Source organism: Artemia franciscana, chromosome 21 (genome assembly GCF_032884065.1).
Source record: "Artemia franciscana chromosome 21, ASM3288406v1, whole genome shotgun sequence".
NCBI classification, from domain to species: domain Eukaryota; kingdom Metazoa; phylum Arthropoda; class Branchiopoda; order Anostraca; family Artemiidae; genus Artemia; species Artemia franciscana.
Genome location: NC_088883.1, coordinates 836579 through 854489, shown reverse-complemented (window position 1 = coordinate 854489; position 17911 = coordinate 836579). Strand labels below are relative to the sequence as shown.

At 35.4% G+C, this 17911-nt stretch overlaps 1 long non-coding RNA gene across 3 annotated transcripts in view; it reads right to left on the bottom strand.

Moving 5' to 3' along the window:
- LOC136041041 (uncharacterized) overlaps window positions 1–17911 on the bottom strand; it is a 38048-nt gene that overhangs the window by 18540 nt on the left and 1597 nt on the right. For all 3 annotated transcript variants that reach the window (XR_010620953.1, XR_010620951.1, XR_010620952.1), the window contains exons 2-4: window positions 17333–17438; window positions 6151–6303; window positions 1215–1395 (exon numbers count right to left, since the gene is read on the bottom strand). This is a non-coding gene — a long non-coding RNA (uncharacterized LOC136041041). The remainder of the gene's footprint in view (window positions 1–1214; window positions 1396–6150; window positions 6304–17332; window positions 17439–17911) is intronic.

Sequence of the window (17911 nt, the reverse complement as noted above, 5' to 3'; positions counted from 1 at the left end):
GTCGGAAAAATTGGATTCGATACAGCTTTGAAGTGTTAGAATGAGAGAAAAGTTGAGATGAGATTAAAAAACTGAGATTAAGAACCTTGCTCTTGGGGCTGTGGGGGGTCATGTTATATCCAAAGGCATAGTTACTGGGCCTTTGAACTATGATGAACAAAACGACCATCTCAAAATATTAATCAGACGTTTTGGGGGAAAAGGGGCGAGGGAGGGGGCCTAACTGCCTTCCAATTCTTTCAATCACTTAAAAAGGGCGCTCGAAGTTTTAATTTCCTCTCACTCTGTTCTAGGACCATTTGGTTGACACTATTACTCCTAAAGAAAAAGAAAACAAAAAAAACGCATCCGTGATCTTTCTTCGGACGAAAAATACAAAATTCCGCATTTTTGCACATATGAGCTTGAAACCTGTATAGTAGGGTTCTCTGTTACGCTGAATCTGATTATGTAATTTTTATGTACATTATATGACTTTTAGGGGGTCTTTTCCCTTTTTTCGACAATCAGGCAAATTTTCTCAGGCTCGTAGCCATTGATAGGTAAAATTAAACTTAATGAACTTTATATGTGTTCCTTTCACTATTTTCCTCTCTTTTCATTAATAATATACCTCCTGAAAGTCCTGAGTCACCTTTAAATAAATTGTTGTCACAATTTCTTCTAATTTAAAATGGAATATCAAACAAACACACCCTTACTTCATAATAAGATGAATACTTGTAGCTAACGCATTTTGCATGCAGATCCACTATACTTTCATTAACCCCCCCCCCTCCATTTGAGAAAATTTTCATCTCAAATTATTGATTTTTCAGCTATTCTCGCAATGCGTCTCCCTTGTTTCAACCTGTGTACCTGTAAATTGAATTAACTGTGACGAAACAAAAATTGGAAAAACAAGTTACGGGTGGGAAAATGCAGTGAAAATTATAGGAGGATTAAAGAATAGCAGATCTGCATGCAAAATGTGTTAGCTACATTTATTCAGCAGATGATGAAGTAAGAATTGTTTATTTTATAGGTAATTAAGAAAGGTCTAGCTAAGAAATAGACACAATTGTAAAGTCAGAAATCCACTTTGAATCCAAATAAAACATTGATTTTACCAAAACCTCCTCTCCTTAATGCGGGGTTCCCATCTAAGACACTCAATAAGCCTTTACTTATAATAATAGTGATAAAAAAAACTGTTCCCGATTTATGTCAACAACCTTATATTCTACATCGCCATGGATTATTGGTATCTCATTGGGTGTCGGTGAGTCTCTTCTTCTCTCTTAATAACATGCAGCCATCATCACTGTTATCCATTTTTGACTTTTTCAATCGACATTGATCTTCTTCTTCGAAATTTGAATTCTTTTCAATGAACGGTGAGACTCTATTCCATGACTAGAAAAGCACAAAAATGTTGCAAACAGTCATGTTTTACTGGTTCACAAAATATACATCAATGGACATTTACAGCTCAGTGGGGGCTCCACTAAAGTTCAGTTATCGTACAGAAATCCATTGTGAATCCAAATATAACATTAATATTACCAAAACCTCCTCTCCCTAATGCGGGGCTCCCACTACGTCATTTTAAGACATTTTATTTTAAGAGGGAGTATATACCTTAACCCATAAAAGAAAGTCGAATGTCCCAAACTACTCCATAAATGGTCGGAATATGGTATAAAACTAAGCTAGGTCATACATCCTACCCACAAGAAAATATTCTTTCCAACCTACTTACAGCAAAAGACACCTTTCTACCTATTTTAATATTGAAAGAAGCCAATAGCTGAACAAATTCAAGATCAACTGATAGTGTCTCGCAGACAACTGATAATTAGGTAAACCCGGTACTGTTTGATTGCAGGACCTTTGTGAGGCATTTATTTATTGTAAGGTCATTCATGGCAAAACAAAACTTAGAACCTTGGAGTATTTTTAACTTTTTACCCTCCAATATAAATAACCCACAAAAACTAGGTAAATATGCATAAATAACTCCCTGAAATAATTAGAATCAAAATTTTCTAAAATCATAGCTATTAAAAAAAAAGAAAGCAAAAAGGGCAAATTAGAATCGCAGCAGATTTGAAGGTGTCCAAACCTGAAGTTCCCCTTTAAAGGTTCCTCGAAAGGATCACCCTTTAAAGGTCTCTCGACAGTGACCTTTTCCTGGGGGAGTTGGGGCTCATCTTTCAAATCAAATGGATCACAAGTTGTTTAGAGCAGGATTCATTATTCCATTTCCCTGCCTGTCCCCAGTTGAGCATCCCAAGGTACTCTCCGAGATCGCTTTCCTTTTTCAATTATAATCAACAGCATCGATAAGAAATTCCCGAGGCATAGAAATTGTCTGATAATTTCATGGTATCTGAAACCTTCAAAAGAAATTTTATGATGCCTTGGAATAACACACGAAAGTAAACCCTTCTAAATTTACGATAATGCCAATGTATTTCCTTGAATCCCCTCACTTTTCCTTAGTCCTATACTTCCTGATATTTCTGGGTCCTCCCTGAAACTTTTTGTTGTCAAAGTCTCTTCTTATTTAAAATGGAATTTCCATATTAACAATAGTATCCTAAAGCACCATTGCCTTTGCTTAAGCTCCTGAATAAAATTTGTGTCCCCCATCAGATTCGTTAAGGATCTATACCTAATTTGTGCATCCACATCTTCAATGTGCTTCTCCGGTTTGGCATCATCACATTTCGTGGGAATTCAGATACTATTAAATCTACTCAAAGAAGAGCCTTGCAAATAAATTTTTAAGAAGATAAATTTCCATTTTTTTCTTATAAAAAACATTTAGTTTAGAAGGACTTAAGCAGGAGTGGTAATTTGTGCCTTTGTTTTCCAAAAAAATATAGTACAAAACCTTTTCATGGATAATAATTCCCTCAAAAGAGCCTCCTTACTCAGTCCTGATCCATCCTGGACCGTCTCTCAGGCTGTTCCTATCTTATTTTTCAACTTTTTTTCAATTTTTCATTTTTTCAATTTTTTTCAATTTTTCAACAAAACACGAAATCAAATTGTCTTTATGTCAGTCAAAATATTAACAAAACATTCAACTAATTTACTCCTTGAGGTTTATAAATATTCGCTAATCTCCTCCTTTTGAGCTTTAATTGGCCTTTTTTGAATTTGCCAGTCTAATCTGTTTTAATTTTCATGGCATGCTATGGCCCGTGTAACTGTATACATGTTTTTTAATCTTTTATTTAACCGTTATCTTTCGGAAATTTTGCTAAAACGACGGTGAATTATTTTGCCATTTATGTATGCATAAGCATCTTGAAACCTTTTTTATGGTTTTAGCCTTTCAACCTTTTTAAACTTTTCTATTTTTTGTTTTGACCCCAAAATACGAGTTAGGCTCAGCGAAGCTTGTGATAGTTATTTAAACAAGAGCTAAGAGCTCATATGGCACTTGCGAAGAGGCCGGAAGAGCCAAGAGCTCATATGGCATGAGCTCTAGCAAAATTCTAAGAACCAATAGATTGATTTAAAAGGAAAATCAGAGGCTTAATGCCGGTCACGATTTAAAATAAGAGCTCTGAGAGACGAGGTCCTTCTAAATATTAAAATTCATTAAGATCCGATCTCCCACTAGTAAGTTATAAATACCTCATTTTTTCTAATTTTCCCTCTCCCTCCAGCCCCCCAGATGGTCCAATCGGGGAAAACGACTTTATCAAGTCAATTTGTGCAGGTCCCTGACACGCCTACCAGTTTTCATCGTCCTAGCACGTCCAGAAGCACCAAAGTCACCAAAGCACTGGACTCCCCCCCCCTCCCCTAACTCCCCCAAAGAGAGCAGATCCAGTCCGGTTACGTCAATCACGTATCTAAGATATTTGCTTATTCTACCCGCCAAGTCTCATCCCGATCTCTCCACTCTAAGCGTTTCACAAGATTTCCGGTTTCCCCCTCCAACTCCCCCCAATGTCACCACATCTGGGCGGGATTTAAAATAAGAGCTCTGAGATACGAGTTCCTTCTATATATCAAATTCCATTAAGATCCGGTCACCCGTTATTAAGTTAAACATACCTTAATTTTTTTAATTTTTCCGAATTAACACCCCCCCCCCAACTCCCCCATAGAGAGTGGATCCATTCATATTATGTCAATCACGTATCTAGAACCAGTGCTTATTCTTCCCATCAAGTTTCATCCTCATCTCTCCACTCTAAGCTTTTTCCAAGATTTATGGTTTCCAAGATTTCTGTTTCCCCCCTCCAACCCTCTATGTCCCCAGATCCGATTCGATTTGAAAATGGAGCGTCTGAGACATAAAATATTTCATTATATCAAGTTTCATTAAGATCTGATCACCCATTCATAAGATAAAGATACCGCAATTTTCACATTTTCCAAGATTTCCGGTTTCTCCCTCCAACTCCCCTCAAAATCACCAGATCTGGTCATGATTTAGAATAAGAGCTCTGAAGCACAAGATCTTTCTAAATATCAAATTTCATTAAGATCTGATCACTCATTCGTAAGTTAAAAATACCTCGATTTTTCTAATTTTTCGGAATTAAACCTCCCCCCCCAACTCCTCCAATGAGATCATATCTGTTCTGATTATGTCAATAACGTATCTAGGACTTTTGCTTATTTACCCCCTATGTCCCCACATCCGATTCGAATTGAAAATGGAGCATCTGTGACATAAAATATTTCATTATATCAAGTTTCATTAAGATATGATCACCCATTCATAAGATAAAGATACCGCAATTTTCACATTTTCCAAGATTTCCGGTTTCCCCTCCAACTCCCCCCAATATCACCAGATCTGGTCAGGATTTGGAAAAAGAGATCTGAAGCACAAGATCCTTCTAAATATCAAATTTCATTAAGATCTGATCACTCCTTCGTAAGTTAAAAATACCTCATTTTTTCTAATTTGTCGGAATTAAACCTCCCCCCCCCCAACTCCCCCAAAGAGAGCAGATCCGTTCTGGTTATGTCAATAGCGTATCTAGGACTTTTGCTTATTTTCCTAACCTAGTTTCATCCCGATCCCTCCACTTGAAGGGTTTTCCAAGATTATAGGTTTCCCCCTTCAACTCTCCCCCCCCCCCAATTTCACCGGATCCAGTCAGGATTTAAAATATAAGCTTTGAGACATGATATCATTCTAAATATCAAATTCATTAAGATCCGATCACCCGTTCGTAAGTTAAAAATACCTAATTTTTTCTAATTTTTCCGAATCAACCTTCCCCTCACTCCACCCCCCCCCCAGGTGCTCGAATCGGGGAAAACGTTTTTTAATTTAATCTGGTCTGGTCCCTGATACGCCTGCCAAATTTCATCATCCTAGCTTATCTAGAAATGCCTAAACTAGCAAAACCGGGACCGACAGACAGACCCACAGACCGACAGAATTTGCGATCGCTATATGTCACTTGGTTAATACCAAGTGTCATAAAAATGATAGATCTTATCTAGATGGTGTGTGCATTAATTAAAAAAAATTGTTTGCAATGAAAAATTTTCAAAATTTAAAAATTTGACCTATAAGTTACAGTACTATGCTTTAACTAATCGATTACCCATGAATGCGCACACATTCTGTGAGTGCAAAAGGTCAACCTTTTGCACTCTAGGTTTCCCATTTAAATTTCTTTCAATAAAACAAAATTCTTTTAGCATCCAAATTATTTTTCTGACGGAAAACCAAGGGCAAATTCGCAACAACTATTTCACTAGTAATTTTATATTTTATTTTGATAGAAATTATTTGGGATTTCCCCCGTTAGGCATAAAAATCAGAAAATATAATTTAATTCTAGGATAAAAGGTTAAAGATCATATCGGAATCCCTCACTATTTCCTCCTCATTCACGATCTCTCTGTGTAGGCCCTTAAATGCGTTTACTTTCAATTCAAGGTGTAATCACATAGAGAACTGCAATATCTATTTTTACAAATAATCTACTCTCTGCTAACGTTTCTCTTCAATAAGAACACTTTTAAATTGAGACTTATTCTCACAGTTGCAAGTGTCACACAAAACTGGTAACCTAGGTTAAATGTAGGTAAACTAGGTTAAATCTAGGTAAAACTGGTAATGCCTAGTTAAAATGGAAATGGTGGAACTTCTTTTTTTGAGAAAATAGCAGAGAACGATACCCGATATCTCATTGGGTGTCGGTGAGTCTCTTCTTCTCTCCTAACAACATGGTGTCATCATCATTGTTCTCTATTTTTGACTTTTTCAATAGACATTGTTCTTCTTCTTAGAAATTCGAATTCTTTTCGATGAAAGGTGAGACTATTCCACGACTGAAAAAGCACAAAAATGTTGTTGACAGTCATGTTTTACTGGTTCACAAAACATAAATCAATAAACATTTACAGCTCAGTGGGGCTCTACTAAAGTTCAGTTATAGTAAAGTGTACTCAATAAGAAAAAGTCCTCCCCATCCCCTCCCTCCGGCGTTACTCCGCATATTTAATATTTAATCACACTTGGATTCAATGTCCAATTAAATGAAAAAATCAGGTTTTTCAATTGAAAGTAAGGAGCAACATTAAAACTCAAAACGAACAGAAATTAATCCGTATATGAAAGGGTTACCCCCCCCCCCCTGCTCAGTACCTTTTCTCTTCAAGCTAAAATTTTTATTACTTTTAAAAAAGCTGAATATACTAATCAAACTGCCCTTGTGTTTCAGGATTCATTCTTAAGAAATTGGGAAACTTCAGCACAGTGAGGAAGGGATTGAGGAGGAAGGCAACCCCTTCTAGGAATAATATATGTTCGTCTCGAATTTTAATGTTGCTTTACTTTCAGTTGAAAATATTATTTATTTTTTAGTTAATTTCTGATCTTTTAAAATAATGCCGGTAAATCTGGCTAAGCCTCCATGAAAAATCTCCCATAAAATGTTTTACAGAAGTTTCACCCGTCCTTAGCAAACTTTCAGCTGACAGAGAGTTATAATAATTTTTCAAATCACTCCAGAAATCCTCCCATCCGTGGAAATGATTTGCCGGAAATCATCAGCATAATCTAAGTTCAGGAAAGTTTTTCTTCCCTTATTTGATTCCGTGTTCTCCCACTGTCTTTACTGAGCTCCTCAAGACAAAGTTCATCCCAATGATCCATATAAAATAGAGTAGGATAGGATCTCACTAACTCCTGATTTAATAATACATAAATAAAACCAAGTTTTTTTTAACTGTAAGTTAGGAGCGACATTAAAATTCAAAAAGAACAGAAATTATTCTGTATATGAAAGGGGTTGTCCCCTCCTCAACGCCTCACTCTAACGCTAAAGTTTGACTTTCTCACAATTCTACTTTTTAAAACAATAAAAAAAAACTTTAGCGTAAAGAGCGAGGCGTTGAGAAGGAGACGGAGACAACTCCTTTCAACAGAATCAAACGCTTGCTCATCATCTATAAAACTGAGGAGTAAATATGTTTATCGACTCAGGCACTCCTCAATTATCAACCTAAAGGAGGCCCAATACGATGAATCATTTTGATCAAAAGTTTCCGTCAATTGATTGACGGGTGCTTTAATTGATCTTCAATCAACTTTTCAATCAACCCTTCAATCTTGACCAAAGCTAATATAACACACTGCTTTTGACCAAAATGATTGAGTCAAACTTTCTATCAATCGCCGTCAATGCTTGACTCAGGTGTTGAACAGGCTCCAAGGCGGTCAATCATGCTAAAATCAATCGATTGATGGAAGCTTTTGACAAAATGATTGGTCGTATAGGGCCTCCTTAAGAGTGACCATTCGGTCAACACATCCTCTATCTTTCCGTAACCCGCACTGTTCTTCTCTTGAAACTTTGTCTACAGCATCTCTCAGTCTAAAAGATATATTACTAAGTAACTTGATACCTTCAGACACCAGGCTAATGTCCCTTTAATTACCACATTCGCTCTTCATCACTTTCGGTACTTATCTGTTAGAGCAACAACACTCAAGAATTACACTGTCTAAAACCCGAGAACAAACCGGTTTCAACTGTCTATTTTAAGAGACAATTAGCTTATGCTCAGTGGAAAACAAGTGATGGCTGACATCAAAAAGTTCGTGGTAACGAACTGTAGTAAGGAGCGACCCGGCTCAATAGAACCCAAAACTCTAAAAAATGGAATTTTGATACCAATAGCTACATCCAAAGAATTACATTTTAATGCTGATTTTAAATATATAAGTTTCATCAAGTTTAGTCGTACCCATCAAAAGTTACGAGCCTGAGAAAATTTGCGTTATTTTAGAAAATAGGGGGAAACACCCCCTAAAAGACATAGGATCTTAACGAAAATCACACCATCACATTCAGCGTATCAGAGAACCCTACTATAGAAGTTTCAAGATCCTATCTACAAAAATGTGGAATTTTGTGTTTTTTTGCCAGAACCTGAACCTTTTTGGACCTTTTTAAGTGTCCAAAAAAATCGGAGGGCACCTAGGCCCCCTCCCGCGCTAATTATTTTCCCGAAGTCAACGGATCCAAATTCCGAGATAGGCATTTTATTCAGCGTAGTCGAAAAACCTTATAACTATGTCTTTGGGGACGACTTACTCCCCCATGGTCCCCATGGGAGGGGCTACAAGTTACAAACTTTGATCAGAGCTTACATACAGCAATGGATATTGGGAAGTGTACAAACGTTTTCAGGAGGATTTTTTGGTTGGGGGAGGGGTTGAGAAACGGGGGATGTACTCGGGGAACTTTTCATCGAGGAATTTGTCATGGGGGAAGAAAATTTCCATGAAGGGAGCGCAGAATTTACTAGCATTATTAAAACAAAAAACAATGAAAAATAAATATAAAAGTTTTTTTTTCAGCTGGAAGTAATGATCAGCATTAAAACTTAAAACGAACAGAAATTATTACCCACACGAGGGGCTCACTTCCTCCTAATACCTCGCTCTTTACGCTAAAGTATTTTTAGTAATTTCAACTATTTATTCTACGGCTTTTGTGATTCAGAGGTCATTCTTAATGAATCGGGACAAAATTTAAGCTTTAGTGTAAAGAGCAAGGTAATGACGAGGGGAAGAACCCCCTCATATATGCAACAAAAACATGAGAATACAAAAGTTCTTTACGTAAGCTAATTTATAAGTTACGTATATCTTTTACTAATGAAAAGATTCGTAAAAAATTAAAAGTTCTAGTGGCCTTTTTAAATAACCAAAAGATCGGAGGGCAACTAGGCTTCCTCCCCCGCTCTTTTTTTCTCAAAATCATTTGATCAAAATTATGAGAAAGCCATTTAGCCAAAAAAAAAAAAATGTGCAAATTTCGTTTTAATTATTCCTCTGCGGAGAGCCAAAATCAAAACATGCATTGATTCAAAAACGTTCAGAAATTAAATATAAAAAAAAACAAGTTTTTTAACTGAAAGTAAGGAGCGACATTAAAACTTAAAACGAACAGAAATTACTTCGTATATGAAAGGGGCTGCTTCCTCATCAACGCCCCACTCTTAACGCTAAAGTTTTTTACTCTTTTAAACAGAAGAGTTGAGAGAAAGAGTCAAACTTTAGCGTAAAGAGTGGGGCGTTGATGACGAAGCAGCCCCTTTCATATACGAAGTAATTTCTGTTCGTTTTAAGTTTTAATTTCTCTCCTTACTTTCAGTTAAAAAAAAACTTTTTTTTTTATTTAATAGCACATTGGACTGATATGATTTGTGATATAATTGTACTAATGTACACATATTTGTACACTAGGAGGGAAAGTAAAGTATTTGGACAGCGGGAAGTTAGAAAACAATTCTACTTCATAATATGCAGAATAATTGTAGCTAACACACTTTTCATGCAGTCACGCTATACTTTAACCCCCCCCCCGTGATGTGCAAATTTATACACCAAATTATATATTCTCAATGCGTTTTCCCACCCGTAACTTGTTTTTCCAGTTTTTGTTTCGTCACAGTAGATTCAATTTACAGGTAAAGGAGTTCATATCAGAGATGCATTGCGAGAATACCTGGAAACAATCGCAAATTAGTGGACGGGTTTTTGGGTAAAGCATTGTGGGTCTGCATACAAAATGTTTTAACAGCAATTATTCTGCATTTTATGAAGTAAATACCGTTTCATTTTAATTAACCCAACTTCACTTCTTGGGTCTCGTGGCTATAAGACATAAGTACTTTTTAATTTTCATAGTATTTTTCCTTATAACCTCCTGGCTAATTTAAGGACGACTAGCTTCTTGTTTAGCCCTTGATGGTAGGCCCACAAGGACCATCTTTGGTAATCTGTCATCTTTCAATTTCTTGGAAAAACACCTAATATATCTTCCGCCGTTTTTTGGAGTGCTCAAATCTCTCTTTTGATTACATATACCAACACATATATAAACAAATACTTCGGTAGCCTGGTTGAACCTGTTTGATTTTTATATTGCAAATAAATCGTACGAAAAACTAAAAATAATGTTATTTCAAACTTTCGGACGTTTCTGGAAATTCTTGTCTTATATGTATTAAGTCATCATCGCTCTTGTCTAAATGGCTCTTGCGATCAGGGTGCACTAATTCCAAAATTTTTATTTTTTATTCTCGAGAAATTTTATATCTTTAAAATCTGCTTTTCAAACACATATATTTGTCCAATTTGGTCTCCTCTGTCCTACTCATGAATAAAACAGCATTATTTTGTATAACCCACTATTGATCCTAAAATTACGGGAACGACTCCAATTTTTTTTTTTACTGTTTTTGTTATATTAGATTTTCCAACTTAACTTTAATAGCTTTATTGTAAAACTAAAATGAGTTCTTCGGTAGCCTGGTCAAACCTATTTGATTTTCAAACAGTTCGTGGTAACGAACTGTAGTAAGGAGCGACCCGGCTCAATAGTAACCAAAACTCTAAAAACCGGAATTTTGATACCAATAGTTACATCATAAGAATTGCATTTTAATGCCCATTTTAAATATATAAGTTTCATCAAGTTTAGTCTTACCCATCCAAAGTTACGAGTCTGAAAAAATTTACCTTATTTTAGAAAATAGGGGGAAAACCCCTCAAAAGTCATAGAATCTTAACAAAAATTACACCATCAGATTCAGCATATCAGAGAACCATGTTGAGCAAGTTTCAAGCTCCCATCTACAAAAATGTGGAATTTTGCATTTTTTGCCAGAAGACAGATCACGGATGCGTGTTTTTTTTTTTTTTTTTTTTTTTTTTTTTTTTTTTTTTTTTTTTTTTTTTTTTTTTTTTTTTTCAGGGGTGATTGTATCGACCTAGTGGTCCTAGAATTTCGCGAGAGGGCTCTTTCAAACGGATATGAAAAGTTCCAGTGCCCTTTTTAAGTGACCAAAAAAATTGGAGCCTAGGCCCCCTGCCACGCTCATTTTTTCCCAATGTCGTCGGATCGAAATTCTGAGATAGCCATTATATTCAGCATAGTCAAAAAGCCTTATAACTATGTCTTTGGGGACGGCTTACTCCCCCAGAGTCCCCATGGGAGGGGCTGCAAGTTTCAAACTTTGACCAGTGTTTGCATATAGTAATGGTTATTGGGAAGTATACAGACGTTTTCAGGAGGATTTTTGGTTGGGAAGAGGGGTTGAGAAGAGGAGGTTATGTGGGGGAAACTTTCCATGGAGGAATTTCTCATGGGGGAAGAAAATTTTTATGAAAGGGGCGCAGCATTTTCTAGCATTATTAAAAAAAAAACAATGAAAAAATAAATATGAAAAAGTTTTCAACTGAAAGTAAGGAGCAGCATTAAAACTTAAAACGAACAGAAAATATTACTCTTATAAGGGGTTCACCTCCTCCTAATACCTCACTCTTTACGCTAATGTATTTTTAGTAGTTTCAACTATTTATTCTACGGCCTTTGTGATTCAGAGGTCATTCTTAAGGAATTAGGACAAAATTTAAGCTTTAGTGTAAAGAGCGAGGGATTGACGAGAGTGCGAACCCCCTCATATACATAATAAAAACATATTAATATAGAAGTTCGTTAAATCAGCTAATTCGGAAGTTACGTATATCTTTTACTAATGACAACGTTAGTTAAAAACTAAAAGTTCTAGTTCCATTTTTAAGTACCCAAAAGGAAGCGACTGGGCCTCCTTCTCCGCTTCTTTTTTCTCAAAATCGTTTGATCAAAACTATGAGAAAGCCATTTAGCCAAAAAAAAACAATTACGTAAATTTCATTTTAACTATTCGTCTGTGGAGAGCCGAAATCAAAACATGGATTAACTCAAAAACGTTCAGAAATTAAATAAAAAAAAAGTTTTTTTTACTGAAAGTAAGGAGCGACATTTAAACTTAAAACTAACATAAATTATCCCGTATATGAAAAGGCCTGTTCCCTCCTCAATACCCTGCTCTTTACGCTAATGTTTTTACTGTTTTAAAAAGTAGAGTTGAGAGAAAGAGTCAAACTTTAGCATAAAGAGCGAGGCGTTGAGGAGGGAACAGCCCCTTTCATATACGGGGTAATTTCTGTTCGTTTTAAGTTTTAATGTCGCTACTTACTTTCAGTCAAAGAACTTGATTTTTTTTATTTAATCTTTCAAGGAACTGCCTTCTCAATTATCATTATATTGTCAGAATAATTGGTGTTGAAATATGCATGTTTTTCTACCAAAAACTAATGAATAAAACACGAAAGAGATTGCGACACAGCAAACTGGTCTGGAAGTGGGCCAAAATACTACTGAGAAAAAATTTTGACATTCCCATTTCCAGGTGGCACAGTCATTTCTAAAGAATCTTATAATAAAAAAAACAGAACGTTTTTCTTCAGTTATTCTAAAAGAGGAGGTTTCATATTTTGAAGCTTCATTAAATTTTGATTTTATATATTTGTTTATTTAATGTCACAAGTTAACTAAAACCTTAAAATAACAACATCCAACTCCGCATCCAGATATACAGGAGGGGCAATAAATAAAAACACAAAAAAGATAGAACTCATTTGAAATTTCATAAGGACGTTTATAGTGATAAAACATTAAGAAGAAGATTGAATATTATGAAGAAGATAGGCAATATACTGACATAAATAAGGGGGGGGGAGGATTTGCAATTGAGATGATAAAATATATGGAAATATCCTTAAAAGGCATTAGGTAAAGTTCACCTTGCCCCTATGTAAGTAAAGAATCGGTTTCCAAATTTACCAAAGCGCAATCTTTCTAAATATAGAAGGGAGGCTTTTTTCATTTCTTTCAATGAAAACACCAAAAGTATGCAATAATTTATGGGACATATGCCTCTCCCACAAATGACGTCCCGAGAGAATAACGAGTTAAATAGTTGTATATTCTTTGTTTATAAGTAGCCCATCTGAAACCAAAATTGGGGTGAAGTTGTAGCTAATTTTCCCTAATCAAATAAAAATGACAGTGAAAAATGAAAAATGAGCCATATAGTACCATAATGGCAAAAATATACTAAAGAAAACTATGACATGTTTCTCTGGATGCTTGAATTCGGCAGGTTTGTCTTAATTTTGACATGATTTTTTAAGAAACTAAATGGTACTTGTCTGTTATAGCGCATATCTATACGGAAACCCGTTTCTCTGACTAATCCTAATAAAATATCACAACACATGATAAAATATAATACTTCAGAAACGAATTTGAGCTATATATTTGCTCATTCAGGGGGATATGATACTTTATTATTAAAAAACTATTTACATTACATATCTACTGCACTGATGGAAAAACATTGTGTTTTTGTTGGCGTGCAGTAATAAATATTAACCATTTTCTAAACACACCAAAAAATAAAGTAATAAATAGCAAAAAAAAAAAAAAAAAAAAAAAAAAAAAAAAAAAAAAAAGATCAATCTCCTTCACAATATCCCCCCATAAATAACAAAATTCCAACAATCCTACTCCCTCAGTACCACCCATCCACCTGCTCCTCCTTACCACCCGCGACCAACCAGGCCTCCCTACCACCTCCTATCTCCTCATAAATAAATACAAATTCAATCATTCTTTATTAAATAATCTTTTAACTTTCTCTTAAAGTCTAGAAGATGCTTAGCCACCCTGATACTCACTGGTAGAGAATTCCAGACTGCAGTTCCAAGATAACTGTAATCGAAATCCTGATCTTGTGCAACTCTTAAGCTCAATCGCCAATTTATCACTATTCCTCGTATCATATTCATGAATATCACTGTTTGTAATGGGTGTAAAGTATGGGGGTAAAGTATAGCGGGTGTGCATCCAAAATATGTTAGGTACAATTATTCTGCATATTACGCAGTGAGAATTGTTTTCTAACTTCACACTATTAAAAAATTCTGCCCCAACCCCATAATGGGCAAATAGATAGCACAAATTATATATTTCCCTTCTATTCTGTCACTTGTCTTAGTTTGTCTGACGCTAAGCCGAAAAAACTAACGAAGAAACCGGTTCTACTTAGCTTCTATATACATAGTCGCTATAACAGAAAAGTACTCACTAATTTCGGCTGGGGGACAAACTAGGGTACGGGAGTGGACAGTTCCTCCCCCCCCCCTATCCCATGGCAAATTACATCCCTGAGTAAATTTTGCACAAATATCTATTATTGTTACATACCTATATGATATATAGCTCACATCAATAATTAACTGCTAGAAAAAGAAATACATTATTTTTAAGTTGCCTTACATCTATTTCTTTTAAGGTTAATCATCTTAATTTGTGTCCAATGCTATTTTTCCTATGATAGAAAATCATGAATAACTTCTGCGTGTTATCAGCCTTTTATAAAAGGTGTTCCCTGTCTGAAATAAAATCCCACATCCAGCACCCCTCCCCACCAAAAAAATTCTCATCTGTTTAATATCTCTTAGACGAAAAGTTAATGTCCTTCCAAATCATGAACATGCAGAACTTGTAACCCATCGGAAGCAATTTTACAAGCTTTTGGAGAAGAAAGCTTGAAACTTGTATATTTAATTTTCAATTACCGGTATTTTAAACTCAGCCACCTTTTGTTGATAGTTTTCTTTCTCATAGCTCAAATGTCTTGTCAACAAGTTGACAGTTTCAATCGAGCCTTGGGGAAATTAAATAAAAAAAAAACTAATTTTTTTAGCTGTAAGTAAGGAGCGACATTAAAACTTAAAACGAACAGAAATTACTCCGTATATGAAATGGGTTGTCCCCTCCGCAATCCCTCGCTCTTTACGCTAAAGCTTTTAATTGTTTTAAAAAGTAGAATTGTGGCAAAGAGTCAAACTTCAGCGTAAAGAGCGAGGGATTGCGGAGGGGACAACCCATTTCATATACGGAGTAATTTCTGTTCGTTTTAAGTTTTAATGTCGCTCCTTACTTACAGCTAAAAAAATTAGTTTTTTTTTTATTTAATTTCTGAACGTTTTTGAATTAATGCATGTTTGGTTTTGGCTCTCTGCACATAAATTATTAAAATGAAACTTGTATATTAATTCTTTTTTTGGCTAAATGGCTTTCTCTTAGTTTTGATCAGACGATTTTGAGAAATAAGGGGTTGAGAAGGAGGCCTAGTTGCCCTCCAATTTTTCGGTTACTTAAAAAGACAACTAGAACTTTTAATTTTTAATGAACGTTTTTATTAGTAAAAAATACACGTAACCTAAGAATTAACTTACGTAACAAACTTTCATAGCCTTATATTTTTATTACGTATACGAGGGGGTTTGTACCCTCGTTAATACCTCGCTCTTTACACTAAATCGTAAGTTTTGTCCCAATTCTTTAAGAATGACCCCTGAATCAGAAAGGCCGTAGAATAAATAGTTGAAATTACTAAAAATACTTTAGCATAAAGAGCAAGGTATTTATCTCCTCCTAAATACCTCGCTCTTTATGCTAAAGTATTTTTAGAGCCCCTCATATGCGTAATTATCTCTGTTCGTTTTAAGTTTCAATGCTACTTCTTCCTTTCATTTGAAAAAAAAGTTTTCATGTTTATTTTTCATTGTTTTCTTATAGTAATGCTAGAGAACCCTGCGCCCTTTTCATTGAATTTTTCTTCCCCCATAACAGATTCCTCCAAGGAAAGATCCTCCAACATAGCCCCCTCTCCTCAGCCCCACCCCCAAACAAAATAAAATCCCCCTGAAAACGTCTGTGCATTTCCCAATAACCATTACTATATGTAAACACTGGTCAAAGTTTGTAACTTGCAGCCCCTCCCCCAGGGATTGTGGGGGAGTAAGTCATCCCCAAAGACATAGTTATTATGGTTTTCGACTATGCCGAACAAAATGGCTATCTCAAAATTTTGATCCGTTGACTTTGGGAAAAAAATGAGCGTGGGAGGGGGCCTAGATGCCCTCCAATTTTTTGGTCACTTAAAAAGGGCACTAGAACTTTTCATTTCCCTTAGAATGAGCCCTCTTGCGACATTCTAGGACCACTTGGTCGATACGATGACCCCTGGGGAAAAAAAACAAAAAAAAACAAACAAACAAATAAACACGCACCCGTGATTTGTCTTCTGGCAAAAAATACAAAATTCCACATTTTTGTAGATAGGAGCTTGAAACTTCAATTGTAGGGTTCTCTGATACGCTGAATCTGATGGTGTCATTTTCGTTAAGATCCTACGACTTTTAGGGGGTGTTTCTCCCTATTTTCTTAAATAAGGCAAATTTTCTCAGGCTCGTAACTTTTGATGGGTAAGACTAAACTTGATGAAACTTATATATTTAAAATCAGCATTAAAATGCGATTCTTTTGATGTAGCTATTGATATCAAAATTCAATTTTTTAGAGTTTTGGTTACTATTGAGCCGGGTCGCTCCTTACTACAGTTCGTTACCACGAACTGTTTGAAAGAATCCCGCCTTTTTTCTATTGGCTGATGAACAACGCTATTAAGCCGAAAGCAGGGGTAAAATAAAATAAAATGCAAGCACATTTTAAAATTGTATTTTTCTGATTTTGCTTTCAAACTATTTGTGATAGACATCAGAAATTTGCTGTAATGGTTGTAGATTATAAGATCTACACATCCAAAAGTCTACCCTCTGGAGCCAACTTCATACCTTCTAGCAAGAAAAATGTTGAAAATTAAAAATAATTTTTTGCACCATTAAAAATAAAAATATAACAATTTTGCAGCCAACATTTTTTTTTAATACTGGCAGGATGAACTAAAAAAAAATATACTGTCATTTCCCATCCCCTAAATTTTTATTCAACAAACTAAAATAACTTAATTTCTTTTTTTCCACAGTATGTAAAGCTTATACAGAAAAAGTGAAACCAACATTTTTTTCCTTTTTAACTCGAGAGTCATAAAAAAAAAATCAGCTCAAAATCGCCTAAAGTAGCAATAAAAAAGGAGTTCTAATTACCTGTCAATCACTCGCAAGACCCCTTCCGAGGACACTTGGGAACGACTTGCCCTTCCTTTGATCCTTTGCATGGATGCTTAAATGGTAGGATGACAAACTTTTGAAGCTATAAAAGGAATTCAAGTATTATAAAATGATAGTAAACCATCAAACTGGGATCGTATGAAGGTTAAGCACCAGGAATTCCCCCTACACTCCAATTCCCACGCCCAATTCCTTCTAGCAAGTCCAATCGCCAATCCCATAATATGTGCATAATTCTACATGGAATAGACTGTACCCTCCATATTAAACTTCATAACAAAATATGTCCAGGTAGATGAAAAAACAAAACAAAAAAAAAAACAAGATTTTTAAACTGAAAGTACGGAGTAGCATAAAACCTTAAAACGAACAGAAGCTATTCTGCATATGAATAGAGTTGCCGCCTCCTCAATACTTTTCTTTGCGCTAAAAGTTGATGTTTTGTTCCATTATATAAGAATGACTTCATTTACTAGAATAATAAACTTTTTCAAAAGTTCTAAAAACAATTAGTGTAAAGAGCGCATTGAGTAGGGGGCAGCTCTCCTCATATAC